Here is an 18,561-nt window from a genome sequence, read left to right as displayed (position 1 = left end):
GGAACTGGAGCTGGTTTAATTTCCCCTGAAGCTCTTGGGCTGTGTCCGTTATCAATAGAGGAAACCCCTGGTTGCACACGTGTGCTGGCCGGTGTTGCAATTCCCATTCAATCTTTGCAATAACTCTGGGAGTAGAACTGAGGTCCCCAGTGATTCAGGAACTAGCCCAAGGTCTCCCAGTAAGTGGTGGAATTAGGATTTCTAGGTTTTCTGATTCCAAAGTCCACCCACCTTCCAACACACCACCCTGCCTGAGTGAATGAACAAATAAATGTCCAGTGGAAGCAGGGCTCCCTGCCCTGAAAGAGTAATAGGGTAACGGTTAACGTGGGAGACTGTTTCTGTTTGAAGCCTGGCCATTCTCCCACTAGCCTCCTGACAAGGAGAAGATATCCCACCCCTCTCTTCCTCTGTTTCTTCATTTGTAAAATGAAAGTTCTGCTGAATCTTACCTCATTGGGATGTTGTGAGAATTAAGTAAGGTCATGCAGATAATGAATTTAGAACAGTGCCCTCAGCCTGAAGGGAGTCAACACTCTTGCCCGGGGTGGGTCTGCTTTGGGTGCAATTGGTCTTTTGTCCAATGTACAATAAAATTACACTCCTCCCTGCTCTACAGGGTTAACAAGAAAGAAGTGTTTATACATGTGAAAACCCCCAGTGCGTTAGTATCATGAGGATTTAGGATTTGTAGAAAATTTCCAAATGTATTCAAAACCCCTTGTAGGTGTATTTAGAACCTGAGGTGCATTGTGAAGGAATCTGAAAAGCCACTGAATTACTGTTTTTCAGAGCTTAATTCTATGTAAAACTTATTAGTTCTCAATTATTCTGATGGTGTCCTATTGCTGTCCTGCCTTCTTCATTTCCTCTCATTTTTAAAAAATTCATCTTCCTCTCTGCACCTTCATTCTATATTTTCCCTCCTCTTCCTCCCCATAATTTAGTACATATTTTTCTTTTTTTGGTAGACTTCAGAGTGTGATGCAAATGACCTGGTTTGGTGTGGTGTGATGAAGGTAGTGGGGTGTCAGATAGGGAAGGGTCCTTGGGGCAGTGGAGTGGGAGGCTCACCCTCCTAAATCTAAGCATTGCCTAGAGACTTTGAATTTTCTTCCCCAAGAAATAGGAAATAATATTTTAATCTTCAGTTTACAATGAAGAGCCTGGGGGCACAGAAAGAGAATAACAGGTGTTTTAGACTCTTTTGGAGTATTGAAATGAATATATATACACACAAAGACAATTGTTAGTGCTATTCACCATCTCTGAAAGTAGGGAACCATTCTTTCACTTCCTCATTAATTCATTCATTCAATTAGCATTAATTACTTACTAGTGCCCAGCAGTATTGTAAGGCCATGAAAGGCTTATGAAGAAATGTAAATTTTGGCTATTAGAACGCACTTATAGAAGGTAGTTATGGATAAGATAGCATCATGATCAGGTAATTAATTTTACAACACCATATACAAGTGGCCAGTTTGGATGCTAAGTGGTAAAAGAGTAGGAAACTGGCTGACTGTGGAATGTTGTATATATTATGAATTTATTTTTATTTGGTAAACTCTTTGTAGATATACCTTAATAATATGTCAATGAATATCCCATCAACCTTTGTAGAAATTAGATGCATCTCAATCTGGTTTGCATAAAATAGGAAGAAAAATTTTACCAATCAAAAAAGATGGGGAGACATTGTGTAGAGTAAAATATTTCACATTTTGGTCACTTGCATGTGGAATGATACATTTTAGACTCTGATTTACAGTTTTGACCTTAGAAAGAAAAAGAGTTATGATGCTGTGAACGTAATGGGTGTCAATAATAATTTTAAAAAATTGCATCATTGATATGTAAGCAGGAGAGTCTGAGCTGACTGCACTTGTAGCAAAATTAGTAGAAAGATCAGCTTAAAAGTTTTATTAAGGTGTCAAGCACTGATAACATTCCACTATTTGTACTACTTGCTTAGGAAGGTAAAATGGAAATTTTCCATCTTACACATTTAGTTCCCCTCTTTAAGTTGGCAAACACTGACTTTTTCCACTGCATTTCTACATAACTGGACTCTTGCCAGCTCTCGTGTGTGTGTGTGTGTGTGTGTGTGTGTGTGTGTGTGTGTGTGTGTGTGTGTGTGTTTTCATAGCTAGGCATACTATCACTGCTGCTGTTAGCTCAACTTATCTGCATTTTGGGGTTAAAACTTGTTTCTCTCTATGGATACTTTATAGGAGTAGGAATCTGATGATAGTCCTTTGCAAGTCTGTAAATGGTTTGCTGTCAGATCACTCAGACTGACACAAATAATAGTTCTCCTGAAGTTTGCAGTTAGGATGTTCCCTCTGGGAGTCCACTGTGTTCCACTACTATAGCTATGAGAGTGTGCATGTTCTTATTTTGTACTCTAGCTTTGTGTGAGCAGATACATAAGATCTATGCCTTTGGTCCCCTTTCTGATGCTGATTCCTCCTTTTGGAATGGTCTCCTTTGCTTACCAATTCTCTACCCATTTTTTGAAGTCCAGTTCAAACAGCCAAGCTACTCTATATTGTTGTAGGAAATTATTCTTGCCTCCTCCACATTCAATTGTGCTTATCTTATGTAGATCACAAGATGATCTACCTTGCACTTTATACACCTGCAGTGTACTTTGCACACATTCAAAGAGCATGCACAGTTATTTTGTAGGATAGCAATGTTGAAAGAACTCGGGGCTTCTAGACTGACAAACTATCTCTCCTCCCACTCTAACTGTTTACTGAACTTCAGCCTCCTTGCTTCTGAATGGGAGATTACCAATGGCCATCTCATACAATTGCTTTGAGCAGCAGATGAGATCACCTGCAAAGGGCCACCATTTCTTGAGGGTTTGCTATATCCCAGCCACTGGGCAAAATGCTTTATGTAACATCCTTTCTTGTACTATGCCTATAAGTGTTAATTCCTTTACCCTGAATCCTGGGACAGAGTGGATACTCACTGAATATTTCTCAAATGAATGAGAACTGGACTTGAACTGGCAGTGAGGCTCTGTCTGCTGATTCAGCTGCGCTGAGTCAGTGGTTGAGATGCATACAACTGACGACTCCACAGAGGGAGGATACCAAGTGGGTTGCAGTTCCCAGCTATCTGGCTGAAAGGCTGCCAGGGCATGAGTCCTAAGCACGATGGAGAGCTCATGGGGAAGGGAGAGTGTCATTGCTGAACTACACTATTTCCTTTCCCACTCATTACTCTCCCCTCCCCCACCCTTGTTGACCAATTCAGTCCAGAAAAGGTGCAGATCTCATTCTGAGTCACTCCAGGGTTGTATTTCGAGTGCTGCATTTTTACTATATCCCACGGAATGTAAGGACATTGCAGATCTACATTCCTGACCAAAAGAAAAAACAAAAGTCAACCAAAGCACTGTACCTGTTTAGTGGTAAATGTCTTAGGTATTTTAGAGGCTCATGAAAATCTCACCTAAATAAAAAAATGGCATTCTCATCCTTGGGCTCTTATAAGTGAAGAGAATTTTGGGGATCTCCAGGTTGATGACTAATAACTTTCCCAGTGTTTTATTTCCATGAGCCATTGATTAAAGTAGGGTGTAGCACTGTATTTTTCTCTTCCAGCTAAGCTATTCCCATCGTGGGAAGTTTTGGAAACTTCTGTAAGCCCCTAGGATGTCATTTCATGCATCAAAACCATTGTATTTGAAATGATATTTGAGGCACATTGGAAAGGTATTTTGTAGCCTCCACCCAGGCTTGTCTTGTTCCTGGGGAGCAGTCTGTACAGCACGAGAGTCCGGATGACGAGAATTTCCTGTGATGCACTGAAGGGTCAGTGTTCCCATCTTGCTCTGTTCCTGAATGCTGGAGTTAATGATGAAGAGTTTTTATGTGAATGTCAGGCATGTTGCAATAACTAGCCACAATGGAATAGTCATGGCAACTTCCACCACTTGGTTTCTTTGTTTTTGTGATGTTGCTGCATGCTTCATTTTATGAGTATTTTCTTTTTTTGTGTGGTTGAACCCATCTATTGCCATCTTGTGCTTGGATACTCACATTTAAAAGGAGATGAAGAACAGAGGGAAAAACTGGAAAATTGACAGAATGACATAACTTAAGCACTTATTAATTTATTTCCCTCCCTCCACTTCTGCTGACAGATATTCTGGTGATTAATATTCTGATGAGTTTGTCTTTAGGAAAGATAAATAATGCCTTCCCTAAAGGGAGTCTTGAAGAGTGGATTATAAAAAGACATAGGAAGAAGTATTGTGAAAACTGGATTTTTTTTTGGTGATGTCAATATCATGGATGCAGACCAACTCTAGTAATATTCTTTCTGAAATAAGATAAGTGAAAATTGCCAACAATGTTTTTGGTTTGGTTTTCTGGGGCGAGTCATTTGTGTACTTGAAGGCTTCTATCTTGATCATAGCATTTACTACCTGAATGCTAATTTGTATTTGAGTGAGAACTCTAGAAGAGAATATAAGGACTGGTGAAATTCTAAGTGTCTTGAGACATCCTCATTCATTTCCTTCATGAGAGTGAATAATAAATACTCTCACTGCAGAAAGGCCTAACTGGAGGATATTGTGTGCCTTACGCGTGTTGATTCCCAAGATGGAAGTCTGTGCATCTGTGGCAATACATGTGGGGAACCACTAATAGTTGGCCTTCCGGGGACAACCTCTTGAGGGCTCTAATCGAGCCAAGCAGAAGGGCTGGGGTCACAGCTTAGGTGGGGTATGAAGCTGAGGATGCTGAATTCTTAATTCTATATAGATGCAACATATGCGGGGAATGTGCCTCCATTCCTAGCTGCCTGTGTTTAGGATTTTACATGCTTCTAACACTTCTATCACCTCTCTTCTCTGCCTATACTTTACTTTAAAAAGATTTCAAAGGCATCCTCTGTGCGTCACCTGTCCATTTTTGAAGTATTTATGTGCATCCAATCCTGTATATTCAAAAGACCTTTATGCCAGTTTTCATATTTTAGTTTTTACTCTTTCCGTTTTACTACTGGATATTTTTTTTTCTCTTAGTTTTTTAGGATTTGACATCAAATCCTGTCGGAACGCTGACACTTTTTCATGTTACAGAAAAAAACCAGTTCAACACATAAGGCCCAAGAAGAAGGCGAAGTGTCTGCCATTACCCTGTTCTGGAGTTCCTCGACTCCCTGGAGCACTGGAATGGCTATGTGTGTGAACGCGTCGGGAGGGAGACACTAGCTCGGCCTTCGAATTGGCCAGCTTGGTGACCAGCGAGCCCGCCTCCACCCTTTCCCCTCCCCCTCTGGCGCTCACAGTCAGGAAGCAGCTGGCTACAGGCCGGCCCTCGCGGCCGCACACACATCCAACACTTCTCGCCCGGCCGCCTCCCTCTTTCCCTCCCTCCCTCCTTCCCCCTTCCCCTCTCACTGCAGCCGCGTCCACACTGAGCCGCCGGGGCAGCCCACAGCGTGGCGCGCACGGGCACAGCGCCGGGGGTTGCCACTGCCGCCCCTCCCCGCACTCCGCGTACGCCGCCTGCAGCTGTCCAGGTTCGCACCAGCGCTCCCCGACGGAACCCGCCGAAAGCAACTAGCCAGCATCCCGGGCCGGCCCCCAGACGCATCCCCCGGCCCAGGGCGAGGATGAGCAGGACAGGCGAGGCACAAAGTCGAAACTTAACTTTTTAAAAACATTATTTGCGTGTGTATTTGTGTGTGTGTGGAGGGGAGAATGAGCTGATGCCGAGGGTCCATCCACCCTCCTTCTGTCTCCTCCTCCCCCGGCCGCCGCTGCCCTCGCACACGCGGGCGCACACACCGCACTTGGGCCGGGTTTCCGCGCTCCGTCCCCCGTCTTGGATGGGAGTTTTCATTTCCGAAGGAGGCAGAGCCCGTGGAGCGCGCTGAAGGACTAGAGCCCCAAGTTTCTCCTCGCCAGTGCTGGCCGCCCGCTGTCACTCGCACAGGCTGGCCGGGGGAAGGGACTCGCACGCCGGGCTTTGTTGTGGAAATCCCGGTTACCTGGTAAGTGGATGCCATAGGAACTTTGCTCGCAGGCGAGAGACGGGGAGAAACTGGGCGCTTGAGAATGTGGGAGAGTTAACGCTCAGAGACACAAACTAGAGGTTAGAAATAGTTTTCCGCGCTGAGCCGGTGGCGTTCGCGCGGCTTTAAGGATACGCGCACCCCACCCCCAGATTCTCTAAAAGATCTGTTTACTGAGATAGATCGCAACCTTCAACTAGGAATCAAGCTGTGTTCTTGTCAGTTGCCTAAGAGCGCCCAGTGTAGAAGACGGAAAGGAAATCAAGGTTTTAAAGTTTCTCTAATTAGGAAGAGTTTTTGTTTTTGGTTTTTCTTTTAAACTACAGGGCCAGAGGGCTACAAAATCAGGGCAAGTTACAGGACGCACGGGCATGGTCGTGCACGCCACCCATGAGTCCCCACTGAAGGGAAACTGTGGAGAAGTGGGAATTGATGAGGTGACGTGAGGTCTCTCGCGCACACAGGGCTGTAGTTGCCTTTTCGAGTTCCATGTGTTTGTGGAGCTCCACGAAGGCTGTTTTCCACGCTATGTCTCGCGCAAACGGACGTTCCCATTGCTCTGAGTGGTCCTCGGATTGGGGGTACGTTAATGCGTCGCGGGAACGGGTCCGGTGACCCGCAGCCGCCAGGTCTATAACTATAATCTTCCCACGCCGCAAAATGCTCAGACACATTCAGACGCGCACACTCCCCACCGGGTTCGTCACCTCGCGTTTACATTTTTATGGGGCCCGACAGAATGTCAGCACTGTTTGGAAAATGTCTCAGTCTCGGGGACTTTGTCCTGCGCACGGCTCCAGTCCCTATAAATGACCCTGTGTGTATTTTGAAGTCGGCCCGGGGCCGCGCTCTGGAAAGCGTGAGTGAGCAGCCGGCTCTCTCCTAGACACACACCTTGCCCGGAGCGACACTTCCAAGTTACTCACTGGAGCTGACAAGTCACCTCGGGGATGAGGAAGTCACCCAAGTGTCTGGAAAACTTGGCTCTGACGGATTTGTCATCCTATGGATGATTCAATTAGGTATCTGGAAGGAGAAACTTTGGGAAAGGTCGTTTCTGGCTTCGCAGGTCGCACCCTGGACCTGTTGGGGGTATTTGGGAGGCAAGAAGTGAAAGGAGACCCGAGGGTTAGGACACTAGCTCAAAGCGGTTTTGGGACCGCGCGCTCCCCGGAGCGGCGAGCGGGGCCCAGGCTCCCCCCAGATCCGGGCTTGGGCCGGGCTAGGCAGCGCGCTGGTTCCCGCCGCTTGGGCTTCCCAGCGGCTGGCCAGCGGCGTTGCCCTTTCGGCCCCGACTTACTCAGGACTGGGTTGCACAACAGGAAACCGGCACGAGTTTGTTTTGTTTTGCTGCGTTCTCTCGCGGACGGGGCCGAGGATTAGGGGCAGAGACCGCTGGGGAGTGACAGGGTCGAAGCATTGTGCCCCCAGCTGGGACCTGTCGCCTCCGCCTCCGAACCCGCCCCTCTCTCCGCGCCAGAGAGCCCAGGGGCTCGGGCCTCGAACCCCCGCGGGCCAAGCTAGGGGGGTCGGGAACAGATAAGGGCCGCCCTTCTTCTGCTCTGCCCCCACACTCCTCTCACCAGCCAGGCGGGTCCCCAGCACCTCTCCGGATCTCTCCAGCTCTCCTCCTGGCTGAAGAAGCCCCTGACCCTCTGCTCTGTATTCCTCACCCCACTGCGAGGCTTCCCGGGCTTCAGCTCGGCTTCATCCCTGGAGCCGAGGGGTGGCGGTGGAGGGTACTTCCGGAATCGCAGGGAGCAGCGTCCGTAGAGACTGGACTACTGCAATAGCGGCTCCCTTTTACAGAGAGGAGGGCTTTGCACCCTCTCGCCACCTACTTCCAGGACATCACCGTTTCCCCACAGTTGGGGCCCGGGGGCCCTGGAGTTTGTGAGGAGAGGGATGTTCTGCAGCTCCCCCCAGTGGACCAATTCCCTTTAGGTTATGGGAACTGGGAATCTCAAGTATAGAATGTTAAAGCTAGGTAGGACCTTGGGGATCACCTACTGATGAGAAACCGAGGCCCAGAAACTTTTAGGGGTTTTTCCCAAGGCCTCACAGCCAGTTGTCACAGACGCAGGACAAACAGTCAAGTTTCCCAGTTCCCAGTTCAGAGAGCATTTTTGGACCTGAAGGTGATCTCAAGACAAATGCAAAGCCTCTTTCTGTCCCCTCTGAAAGCTTTGATGAGTCATGGTTTCTGCCTTGAGAGTTAGCCAAGACATCCGTTTCTCCCACCGTCGCGTTCTCCACTGAACCTCACTTTTTACACTAAACTGGGAAACTTTTTTTTGGTGTACAATTGATTTGTATTTGTTTGCTTCTTCCCATTCTTCCTCTTCTCCCTCCTCCAAGTTTACTTCCAGTGTGATGTGTGAAGCAGGTGCAACCTGCAAAGGTTTGCAGAAAAAGGATCTGCCACAATGTTGTTGGGGGGAAGTTTGAAGCTATTTAGAGACAGGAGTGTGTGATATTATATTATATGTTATTTTTGCAATTGGGAACATGCTGAAGTTTAAGGATTACCTTTAAATGCACTACAGTTTTCATTAGTTGTTTGTGCAGCCAGACTAGCCCTAACACTACCTTTGAAAGGAAGAGTAGGGGGCGTTTCTTTTTAGTTACTTTCAAAATATCTTTCGTTATTGGTAGTTGAATTCCTTTTCTTTGTTGCTCAGAGGACTCAGCAATCCTTGAGTATAACAAGTTAAATCTAACAACTGTGATAAACTCCCTCTTTCCTTGGTTCACTTTAAGCCAATTTTGAGTGAACATCTTTTCTCTGATCCCTGATTCTATCCAGGTTACTTAATAGTAGTCATTTTGTCAGAGATTGAATACCTGGAGTTGGTTGCTTTGCTTGGAGGATATGATCATTATTCCAAATAGGAAAAGCAACATTTTTTTTTTTTGGATGAACTCCAGGGTCCACCTAGTGGGTGACATTGCTCTTGGGCCAAAATAGGCTGAGTGGGGAGGTTAAATAATAGGGAATTAATGTTTGTACCAGCCCTGCCTTCATTTATATGGCAGAAAGTGGTCTTTCCATCATTTTGCAAGAGAGTTCAGTGCTCTTTCCTGCTAGTAAATTAAATCTATGGACATTCTTTCCACTGTTGCCCCTCTCATATTGTAGTTATTGATCTCTGGAGTTGGAATGTTAATTTATAATTCTTCCAGCATATAGAAGGAGTGCTTCATGAAGGAGATAATTCTGGAAGTGGCATCCCATGCACATTCTCTTCCTTGGAGAAGTCATTTTCTGTGTTTTTGTGATTATTTTCTGAAGAGGATTTTATTAAGAACGTGAAAATACAGGATTTAAGTCTTTAACTTTTCACTATTCTTAATTGGTTCATAGACTCAATCAGGACTGAAAATAAAATTTAAAAATAAATAAATGGCACATGGGCAATCTGTGCAATAAAAACGTGCTGCCTTACTCATTCCAGGAGGATGAGACATATAACAAAATCTTTAACATGGCATTAGACATAGTTTGATTAAAAGATGCTTGAGTTCCAAGTTTTCCTAGTTTCCTACTTACTTTAGGCAGAGTTAACACAGAAGCCAAATGTTTTTATTGAGATAAAATAAAATATCAGTACAGAAAAGTGCACATATCTTAATCTTGGTGAATTTTCACAAGCTGAACACACCTGAATAACTAGCATATGGATCAAGAAATAGAATATACCAACACCCTAGAAACATCTCTCTTATTCCCTTCTAGTCACTGCGTCCCTCCCAACCTTCCAACTTCCAACAGATATATTAATTTTGCCTGTTTTAAATACCTTATGTAAATGGAATAATTCAATATGTACTCTTGGGTCTGGCTTCTTTCACTGACATGCAACCTTTTAGTAGGTCAAATAATTTGAATTTCCCTTTAAAGATGATAGGAATAGTTTGGCTTGCAGAAATTAATTGGTCAGGCATTACTTAATATGATAGAATTAAGGAAAAACAGTAATGAAGTAGAAGCCCTATTTTTTATCCTAATGACCGTCTGATTAGGGAGACTGAACAGACATAAGTGAAATGTACAGTGTGAAGCCAGTGTGGGATGAGCAAGGAGATTGTTGAGGAGCTCCTTACACTATGACAACCCAAAATGCATTTGGCAGTCCCTCTGTTAGGGCCACCAATCCCCAAAACAAAAGAAGTGCCTGGTCTCAGTACTGAAATGACTGTATTCATTTTGTGGCTTTTAGCTAGGATTTTTCATTGTTCACAAGTAAGCCAAGATAAAGGCAAGAATAATGTGCCTGCTCAGAGAGTAGAATAGAGTTTCTATGCTGCTTTTTCCTATTAGAGAAAGGAATAGACTAGGAGGAATAGACAAGGAAACATGCAATTGTAATTAAACTGGTTCCACATGACACAGAGCGTAGGATTCATGATTATATCGTCACACCTTACTTACACGTATTTATTCAGGCAATAAATGATAAATATAGGATATAGATATACAAACATATATATTTCATTTATACCATATTTTTCAGTATAAATGAGCAGAACAGTATGAAAAATATAAATGTATTAAATATATGTGAATGTATAAATGTAGTATGAAAGATCTATACTACATTGATACATGTAGTGTGAAAAATATAAATATATAGGTATAGTATAAAACAATCTATGTACATGTAAGGGCTGGAGAGAGTTCAAAGATAAATTAGACATAGCCCCAAAACTTAATGAAATTAGAATTTAGACAGGGAGGTGAAACACAGGAAAATAACTATAAGGCAATGTAGAAAGTTATGAATGTTAAAAGAGAGGTGTGGAGAGTAAGATAGTTAATGTTTATCAGGTCCTTCTGTGTACCAGGCACTGTGCTAAGCAAGTAACAGGCGTTATCTCATTTAATCTTCTGTAATGCTGTGACCTGTGTACAGTAGTGTAATTCTCACTAATTTATAGATCAGAGACATAGAGATTAAGAGAGGATCAGGGAAGGCCTCGGGTGGGTGTTTGGGGTGAGGCGGGAGGATGAGTAGAATCTGTATTTGGGGAAAAAGGGGGAGAAATAAGGGAGGAGGGGAAGAACCACCCTGCTGGACTCTAAGGCAATATGTAGGATGAACGGAAACAAGGATCCAACCATGTGTCACTCTGGGAACAAAATCAGGGGCTTTGTCTATAAAACTGGAATCATGAAGGCTCTAAGTATTTGAGAGTAGACCTGAGATGAAGAAAGCTGGTGGGGCCATTCTTGTCTGACGTGATCTCTTCAAGGCGAAGAACGGGAAAAACTGCGCATTCCTTCAGGCGTAGCAAGCCTTGCTGAACTGCAGATGGGCAAGATAGGGTTACGGTGCAAGATTAGACCCTGTCCCAGGCTCCTTGATAAAGAGGTCAGACTTTCTGAATATCTGTTATTCCTGCGATTTCTGAGCCAGATGTATGAAGTTTCATTTCTAGGCCTGCTGAATACTGTACACAGAAAACTAACCAGATGCCAGGGCTACATATAAATTCTTGTTATTCGTGTGTGTGAAGAAATGGATTAATGTTTTCCCAACCTTTTCAGCATGACCAATAGATTCCACTTCTGTCTGTAACTTGACTGAGTCATTCATGTAGGGTTTTTTTTTTTTTTTTAATAAATATGTTGTCATGTTGGTTAAGGGCCTAGTCATTGTTGTGGATGTTCATACTTCTGCAGTGATGTCAGTGAACATAATTTAACTTGTATAAAACTTCTGTCTACCAACAGCTAAAAATAGTTACATTGGTTACTTTTAAGCAATAACTAACTACACTGAAGGACAGAAATCACTCAGTTACACATGTGATAGGGACACTTTAATATGCTTGAATATTTGGTTTAATGAGTGAGAAATTCAATTTTATTTCTAGAATCTTCCATAGGTCGATATTTATTACTCTTGAAAGGATTTTGATCTTTAGCTTTGCAAGTAGCTATTCACATGGGCTGAGTAGTTATTTATACATACTAAATGACAAAGAATGTGCTTTTCATTTGCCATATTTTAGTACCTATGTATCTTCTTGTGTGAGGGTTTTTTTGAAAGAACAATCTCGAGCCAGTTACTTTTCTTTTATATTTCTGAAGAAGTCTTTGTGTCTCAAACCATGGCCATGTAGTGTTCACTCATTGCAATTCAGGTAATTAATTCAGCAGTGACATCATAGGAAATGTGTTCATTTTTCCATTTCAAATTCCTCTTCGTAGGATCTGATGGTTAACTCGTATTAAGAACACATTTTGAAAAACTCAGTTCTCAAAGGTATATGTGTTAATTTAAACTTTTCCCCCTTTAGCATTGTAAGAGTGAAGTTTTATTCCAGGGAAGATATCTACCTTCTGCAGTGAGGAAGATCTAAAATTGTCAGTCATTTTGATTCTGATTCTGCTAGTTGGTTGGTTGATTGATATTTGTACAGCACAATTGATATTTAATGAGTAAAAGGCACTGTGAAAGATAGCAGTGGTAGGAGTGTAGCTTTGTATTATTTAATCCTTACATAAAGCTAAAAATATCAAACTTTTAGATCTTTTGTTTGTTAAGCTATATTTTGGTATTTGGTTTACTTTGGCTGTTCAACTCTGTCTATACCTGCTGCTATTCTTTTTAGGTACCTGGGCAAGCAAATAGTCTAAATGCTTTTATAACAGTGGGTTTTATGCTTTTTTGACTGTAACCTACCATAAAACATATTTTTCATCTTACCCAGAACACACTATAAGCATATAGATATACAGATATGTACACCCACAAATAACTGAAATAAAACCGTCCTCAACCATTAATACATATGATGCACATTGATAGCTTCTATTTTATTCTAGTTGGTTCTATTTCATTAAAAAAAGCTTTTGCCATTGAATAATTGATTTAAGGGCCCACGAGTAGATTGCAAACAGTTTGAAAAACACTGTTAAAAAAAGTACTTTGTTAAATATAGACCTAGGAACTTATGGCCCATGTTCAAATTGGGCCAGTGTGTGGGCCAAGACATGGTTACCCCTCTGAACTTATCTATGTTTGTCTTAAAATTCTTTTTGGTCCCAAGTTCATTCTCATTTTGTGTGATTTCTTACAGCTGACCAAGGGAATCCCTACTTATCCCCCATCCCTTACCATTTTCGGTAGGGCCACAGTTTTCTAGAACTTTCTTTTCTATAAACACCTCTAGGTAATATGAAACACCTGTAGGTAATTACTACTAAAAGTAGTGACATTTAGTAAGCTAGGGGGATGTAAGCATTATATGTAGATACATTGAAGTATGAAAAGTGGATTATAAGAGAGGCTACTGAGCTTTTAATATTGCCTTGCAGTAGTATTTTCCTGAACGTTCTGAATTTTTTCCAGCAACCTGTAATGACTAGCTTTGTGTGGAAGGTTCTCAATGCTGCTTCTCATTTTTAAGTTAGAACTAAAGAACAAATTCCTGAGTTGGACGTAGTCATTTCTTTTTTTCTACTTCCTTCCCTTTCCCCTTCCCTCCTCTCCCCCTTCTTTCTGTCCCTCTTCCTCCTTCCCCTTCCCTTTCTTTCTTCTGTCCATATTTACTACCCATATTTTGAATATCATAGCCATTAATTTAAATTTAAAAGGGCACTGCTGGATATTTCAATCCATAAATTTAGGGAAAATTATTTTCATTTTTGAGAAAATTTTATAAAATATAAAAGTAAAAAAAATTAAAATGTGTATATCTCTGATTAGACAGCTAAGGGTTAGAATCCACAGATAAAACGAAGCCAGAGATTCTATTAGATGGGGTCCATAATGTTCATTATATTAACTTTTCTGAGTGGTCTTTGGAAGAATGGTCTTGAATCTCTGAAGGGAACACTAAATTGTCTCCATAATTTTAATTGGTATAACCCAGAGCTAAACTTCTTTGATTTTTTTAAGATTTCATCTTATTGCTGATTACATTACTTGAGTAATAACTGTACATCTTAGTTTTCAGAATAAATATGTTAATATTCTTAAAATTACCAACCTTAAGCCTTAGGAGTACCCACACGAATATAAAGTCTATAGGTACTAGTTGCCAGGTGTAACCTCCCTAAGTTTCTGCTCCATGTCTCAATAAAGTGGAATTATCACAGCCCTGTCTCTGTGTAACTTCTGTTGTGGTGTCTGTGAATCTGTCAGTCTCACTGAATAAAATTATGAAACCACGGAAATGATCAACTATACTTTGTTGTGGGTTACTATATCATCATATAGTACTCTCCCTTTCAATTTAGAGAAATGATATTATACATGTCCAATGCATTTCCTCTATAATATCCTCCAGCTTCACAGGCACATGTTTGCACTTACCTCGTGTTAAAATTGCAGACAAGAATAATTTTGATTTATTGGTGACATCTAATATAGCTGTGTTTATATTGTTGCCAATAAAATGACTTACACGATTGGTTTTTGTTTATACAATCTTTTCTGAGGAGTCAGTCACCTGTGTCAGGACAAGGTACATTCTGCTTATTAAAATGAACTCCCTGGATCTAAGAACATTCAGCTCTATCTGTCCTTGATTGAATTGCAAAATGTGCTTCACACTGCAGCCGTGCATGAGAATAACTTATATTATCTATTGATAGGCTTTTCATTTCTATATTCTTCTGGGCTCAAGAGCTGTAACTAGAGAAGCCCATGAGAATAGCCTGGGCCTATTAACGATCAAGGCAGCGATACTGAAAAGGCAATGTTAATGAAATTATACAATCATTAACCCGAAGGAAGAAATAAAAAGAATCAACAAAAACTCTATTTTGGATGGCTTAGACATATATATAAGAAGCCAGCTCAGGAGCAGTTTGTTTGCAGACCAGTATTTTGTGTCTCATTATCAGGTTTTCTGTGCGGGGTAAAAAATGCTTGTGGCATAAGGAATGGAAAATGTAACAAAGGCTAAATGTGGCCTAAGGAAATGAAATGATGTATGAAAATTAATAATTAACTGGCTCATCAGAAGAATTATGACTCTAGATGAGTCTATTAATGATATTTACTAAGAAAGGGATTTGGGCTGTAAATAGGCATTATGGAACTTGTGTTTTTGGAATTTTCTTGAAGGGATGAGCTAACATTGCTTTTTGTTTGCTTAATCTTTTGTTTTTTGTGAGGACGGTTAGTCCTGAGCTAACATCCGTTGCCAATCCTACTCTTTTTGCTGAGGAAGATTGGCCCTGAGCTAACATCTGTGCCCATCTTCCTCTATTTTATGTGTGTGATGCTGCCACAACATGGCTTGACAAGTGGTGCGTAGGTCTGCACCTGGGATCTGAACCCGCAAACCCTAGGCAACTGAAGTGGAGCGGGTGAACTTAACCACTATGCCACTGGGCTGGCCCCTGTTTTGTTTAATATTTTAATCCACAAGGAACAGTGCCTGGAGTTTTGGGTAGAAAGTAGAATCATGATCTTGTATTTTGATTAAAGTCATAGCTTTTCCAGAAATCTCGTGAAATTATTAAATGGTTTTGTGCCTTCGTTGCCTTAGGAGTTGAGTAATTTCCTCTCTGACCTGACTTACAGGAGTGTGTTTTTAGAGTTTGAAAGTGGTCAAAAGGAAAGATGTATTAACTCATGTTGACTCATATAGCAGAATGAACATTTTCATTGTTTGAACTAATGGAGTATTAAAAATCTAAATGTATCAATATGTCAGATCCAAAGTACCCTAAATTTGTACTTCTGGATGCTCCTTGCTTTTTCTTTTTCTTTTTTTCTGTTGATAGCCTCGGGTAGAGTAGTTGGACGGAGGGCAGAGGAGGAACTAATTCTGGGGAATTTGATTAAGCTTTTAAATGGAAAGATGCTCTTCCAGTGGAATCCTACCAGTTAGGTTTTGATACTGATTAGTTGTGATTTTACTTTTTGGCAAAGTGTAGGAAAATTTAATCTTAATATTCATTTTTCAAGGTAAGTGTTGTCTTTCAGCACATTGCTGGCATGAAAGCCTTTCTATCAGCTCTTGCTTTGATGGAGTCAGTAGAGGTTACTGTTATTTTTGCTTCCATATCTACCCCATCCCCTTGATTTAAGTGCCATAGGTATAAAATCTACATATTAATCCTTGATCATAGTAAAGGAATGTTTTTGGTATTGTTCCTTATCTTAATTATCTGAAAGAATAGAATTTCAAGAGACTGTAGTTATTATCACCAAATTCCTCATTTTGTGGATGAAAAACCATCAGTCCAGAGAAGTTATAAATGATTTGTCACAAGTAGAACTCAGGTGTCCTGACTTCTAGTCTAGTGCTCCTTTCACTTGACTCAATTAGAATGTGTCTTTCTTAAAAGTTAGCAGTTTATTTCTTTTTTGTTACCAAGTCGACTTAGAATTATACATGATCATATGGCCTAGCTAAAAAGTATATAAAATATGATAATATGAAGAGACAAAATTGATTTTTAAATTCTGGTATCTAATGCTTGAAAAATCTGTTGGCATAATTAATGTGAAAACTGGATTATTAGGCATATTTTTCACATACAGTTTACTTTATTTTTGTCTTGAGGCTGGTTTTTCTCAGCTCACACACCATTGACCTGTTGGTTTTTCTTTATGGTATTAATCACTTTCCTTTCTGGCTCTTGCTTTTTTAGTAGTAAAATTTAAGTACATTTTTGTTGTTGTTGTTACTTTCAACCTAAAGCTGTTTAAAATAGAAGTGCAGTTTATAAAAAAATAAAATAAATATCCAGTCTCTAAGACAAGCAGGTTTGACTGTCTGATACTTATGTTCTCAGCACTTTAATTATTTTTCCTTCTTGCAAACTCACCTTCTTAATGATCTAGCCTAATTCTAAGTAACTACTTATGTGTTTTTATCCAGATTTTTGATGAGAATTCCTGCTTGTATATGTATGATCTTGCTGCCAAAAATGACTCCTTTATTTTTAAAAACCTGGAAATGAGCATAGTCTGCAAATCTGCAGACACTTGTCACTTGGACCATGGTCTTAGTGACTCATATTTCCAGTCATGTTGGATAATTCCTCATTTTCAACAAATTGCCAATACAACGTACTTATTTTGCCTTTTTTCTTTTTATTGGGGGGGTTGTACTGAATAAGGGCTTTCTTCTGCAGGGTTCAGAGTGCTCAGAAAACACTGTTTTATCAATGAGTGGAGAATAAATGGCCAATATCATCTGGCAAAGCACAGAGACATTAAATGACTCTTGCCCACAATCAAGCAATGAATCAACAGACCAGCTGGTAATACACTCGAGTTCTTCTAAACGGACACAGCAGAAAAAGCATTGGAATTTTTCCAGTGTTAAAAAAAAAAATTGCACAACTAGTCTGATACCAGGGTTCATTTCTCATTGTTCCATAAACTTAAATGATGCAGGTTTGGATAATCTGGATTTATTTGTCTATTCTTGGGAACTGTAATGGAGGGAAGGGCAGAAGTGAGACCTAGGAGTGTTTCTGAGAACTAGATAGCATGGCAGTGTTAATGTGACTGATAGAATTCTTTAATAAAATAGAGAATTGGTAAAGATGAAGAAAACATTCCAAATTTTATATTGTTAGTAATTTTTAGTGTTCCTCAACATATGGGCACACACAGTCAACTTTGCAGAAGGCACAGTGAGTGGATGACTTGAAAATTAAATATTTTTGATTTTCTAAAATGATAAAAGAAAAAAACTCTTCACAAAAAGTTTTCCCTCCTTGATATCTTATCCTTGGTGATTGATGGAGCCATTCATTTGGGAGTCGAGTTGAAAGTATTTGTCCAAGACATTGAGTGGATCATACAGAAAAAGGAGGAATCATCCAGTTGAGGATGTCTGGCCACTACTGCTTTGCACTCAGTCCATATTTCCTGTGTTTGTTCAGCTTTGGCTTCTTTCCATGACTATCATGTCTATATAAAAGAATACAGATTGTGACTTTGTTATTCATTTGGAGTAGTGGCACTTAGTCACCTCATTGCGTACATTTTGGGGAGCAATTGATCAAGGGTGGAAGGGGCCTTTCCTAATGATTTTTACCTGGGGAGTACTGACATATTACATATGGATGAATGATAACGTCCAGTAGCCATGTCAGTTCTTTTGGTTTTCCCTCTGCCACTTGAGGAAGGGGCTGGTGGGATGGCGGATAGAAGCTTCGTGGAACGGCCGTCGATTTACCATGTGTGGTGCATGGTAAACGTGTTCACCTTTAGAAGGGCTGTTCTGTCCTTATGCTTTCCATAAAGCGTTTTGCACAGCCTTTTCCTTTTCCAGGATCTTAATGGAAGGTGAAAGTATTGTAACGTTGATTCCATTTCCATTGCCATAACTCAGGAACATTACGGAACCAAGACTCTAATGCTGCTGTGAATATTTGGATATATGGACATAAAAAGCTTTTGCAACATTCCCAGGTCCATATTTTTGTCTTTTGTAAATCTAGGGACTGTGAAAAAAATTGCTGTTAGAGTGAAAATCTGAGATGGTTTAATGTCCTCATAATCTCATTTAGAGGCCATATCTTCTTTTTGTTTG

At 41.0% G+C, this 18,561-nt stretch overlaps 1 pseudogene; it reads right to left on the bottom strand.

Annotated features, from left to right (window-relative positions):
* Nucleotides 1-6,719, bottom strand: part of LOC131419877 (elongation factor 2-like) — a 98,631-nt pseudogene extending 91,912 nt beyond the window's left edge.
* Between the last annotated feature and the right edge of the window lie 11,842 nt (nt 6,720-18,561).

The sequence above is a fragment of the Diceros bicornis genome, chromosome 22 (assembly GCF_020826845.1).
Source record: "Diceros bicornis minor isolate mBicDic1 chromosome 22, mDicBic1.mat.cur, whole genome shotgun sequence".
NCBI classification, from domain to species: Eukaryota; Metazoa; Chordata; class Mammalia; order Perissodactyla; family Rhinocerotidae; genus Diceros; species Diceros bicornis.
The sequence above is the reverse complement of the archived record's forward strand: the minus strand, read 5'-3'. Positions and strand labels throughout refer to the sequence as shown.